The following is a 3,289-nucleotide window of genomic DNA, read 5'->3' as shown; positions in this document are numbered from 1 at the left end:
CCTAGAATAGCTGCCTATCAGAGCTAAACAGTCCCTTCTACCCTTACCAAGGGGAAAGTGGCCACTGAACAATTATAGTGCAGTAACCCCTTGGGTGAAGAAGAATTGTTTGGTAATCTCAGTGTTGTCAGGTCTATAAGGAGAGAGGAGAATATTAAAGAATATGACAGACTATTCTGTGTGTGTTTAGGCAAAGGGAAAATGAACCGTAATCAGAGAGAAAGATCCAATGTATTACTGACTGGTCAGTCAAAGGACCCCATAACTCCCTAGCGGTAGTATCTCAACGAGTGGCTGGTGTCCTGGCCAACTTACTACACATTGATCAGATGTGTGGTAGGACTTTGCTTGAGAAAGGGAAGTAAAAGATAGAAGGACTGATTGATGGTAGGAAAAAATGTGCAAGTTTAGACTAGAAAGAAGCTCTATAGATCAATATTTTTTAAGATAAAGGCTAACAGTCTTACACAACTGGCTGAGACTTGGATAATGCATATGGAAGATATGAAAGAAATATTGTATAGCATAGTGTGTTGAACATATATGCTATATATGTTATAAAAGGATAACTAAGAAATGTTCAAAATCTTATTTATTGGAAGTGAAGCACATAGGTATGGGAGTAACTGGCTTAGTGAAAGAGTGGATCAGAGACGGGTCATTATTTTTCTATTAATGGAGTGATGTGAGAGGGTAAAGAAAGGACAGTGTATGGTGGATGCAAAGTTATGGTCCAATTAACGAATCCTGAATGGAGTGTGGAATGACTGATCTTTGAAGATAACGCAGAGTGGGTTGGTGTTTGGAATAAGATACTATAGAAAATAGTAACAGCATCAGGATTTGTACATGAGAGGAGAGACGTGACACAAAATCAAAGCAGTATAAAACATGTGATAGCAAGGTTAAACAGGTTTCTACTATTAGTGCAAAGCAAAATATATACAAAACACAATAATGTTACAATAGACGAGCGTGTATGAAACCTGTGTGGTACATTTTCATTAAAGATTTTGTAGTAAAAAAATAATTATAGCCAAATAAGAAAAGAGAAGTTAGTCACAGAATGCATGACGTAACGATAGTAGCAGATCGTGTGCAAGTGATTAGTAAACGACCTGCATAGTCTGTGGAAGCTAATGTGGAGAGTAATAAAAGAGCTATTGAGCAAATTCTCTTTGAAGGGGCTATGCTGAATGGAAATGAAAAAGTTCACATTGTTCTCTAGAACCGGTTTGTTAGAGGTGTACAGTATATGTAGTATGAGAGGAATTGTTAGTGTGAAAATGTGGAGATACAAATGTATGAAATTTTAGTATACATAATGTATGTTAATTAGAGAAGGTTTGGCCATGTGGAAAAATATGAGAGCTAAAGGCTAAATAAGAGTGGATATTTTGGAAATTATTGTTGTGGAGCAGAAAAGGAAGACCTAGAAAGGCTTAGCCATGTCGCATGTGAGGCAAGTTGGAGATGAGGGTCTTTTGTATCCTGAAGGCTTGAGAGTTTGAGCAAATTAGAGATGCATAGCGCAGTCTTCTTATGAGAATACATCGCGCTGTTGAAATAAACCTTTGGTGTAGGTCTATGGTGTAGAAGACATTTAGGATGTTTAGCAGAACAGGGACTAATAAGGGAATCACTAGTTGAAGTAGAAATGAGGTAGGAAATTTAGTCGAATCTGTTCTATTCCCACAGTGACACACTCCGGAAAGGACCACAAGTTTCAAGACAAGATATTTGAGCCTTTGCTTACCCTTTATAAACAGAAAGCTGCTGGCACACTACCTCCAAGGAAAACAACGTTAGTAGTGATATAAATATTTGAAGTTTTTATTTTTGAGCCCCTCACATTTACTTTTAATTTGAATAAAAGTGTTAAGACAGAGAAAGATAAAATAGAGTTCCCCAAAAATAACAATGATAATAACTGATTATATCATATTCATCCGATTCACTGATTATTTTTCTTTTCTTGATGCAGCTTCATGTCAGGAAATGTTCCCCAGGTACTGCTTTGGGCAAAACCACTCTGGTCCAGATACTGGCACGAACAGACATCTCACATCCGGGATAACCTCTGTCCTCTTCCTTGCAATGTAACATTTGATGTGAAAAAGGTAATAATGTCGGATAATATTAGCATAATGGCATTTCGTCATATTTTTTTCTAGGTCTGGCCATACTGCTTTCAGCATTTTCCTCTTAGCATGGAACTCTTCACACATATCCTTTGTAATAAACACTTGATCCACACACGGCCAGTCAACGAACAATTTAAAGGTTTCAAGATGACTCGTGAATGGCAGAGGCAAGTGACAGTGACAATGTCATAGATACAGGATAATACCCTAGAGACTGACCACATATACATATGATCAGTGCCCAATCCCTTCATCAACAATCTAGTATCTTTGACAGTAAGGTAATAGCTACTGATGAGTCAGCCAGTAGACCTATAGGCTCACCCAAACCCTCTTGCTCATAAGGATGGTGAGGGTGTAGACACTACTAAGAACTATCGATCTTAAGTGTGGCTCGAACTCACATCAAACAGATTACGAGACAGGGACGATTCCATTAGCCTTAGGAAAATGCTGTGTCGAGTGTTCCTGGCCGTTTGATATCTTTATCGAAGGAAAGTGATGCGATATGTCAAAGCATGATGAATACAGGTACGTTAAAGTTGTGGCATAAGAGCATGAGTTTGTGGAAGGACTGGTGCCTGTTGATGATGGAACTCTAATTGAAGAGAATTTGCAGCACCAGCTGAAGCACTTGGAACTGTTAGAGGAGGATATCGAGAGCATGTAAATCATGAGTAAGATCAATGATATGAGGCTAACATGTAAAACAGAAATAGGGATCAACCAAAATGTTATTGATATAAGAAAGGAAAATTTGTTCATCTATTTAGAAGAAATATGAATAGGGATAGTGATAGTAAGAACACACTGAAAATAGAATTAGTTAATAGAATGAATGATTTTCTTGATTGACGAGGCCTATCGTTGCATGCGACTGTCACTGGCATTGGTAATTAACAATTTGAAAAAGAAAATCATAAAACATTTTCGAGAAAGGATCGATCACTTCAAAGAAAGTTATCAATACTTCTTTGCTTTATATCCAACGCAACGATTAGAATATCAGCATATTAAGTTTAAAGAATAATTATTATAGATTATGTACGTTTAAAAGATCCATCTTCTAATGCAAACTTGAGGTAAATGTTCTTGTCATTCATAGAGAAAGGATGTTGACGCAATAATTCTCGAGTTAAGAGGGT

This window comes from Palaemon carinicauda, chromosome 14 (genome assembly GCF_036898095.1).
Source record: "Palaemon carinicauda isolate YSFRI2023 chromosome 14, ASM3689809v2, whole genome shotgun sequence".
In the NCBI taxonomy this organism is placed as follows: Eukaryota; Metazoa; Arthropoda; class Malacostraca; order Decapoda; family Palaemonidae; genus Palaemon; species Palaemon carinicauda.
This window is presented reverse-complemented; position numbering follows the sequence as displayed.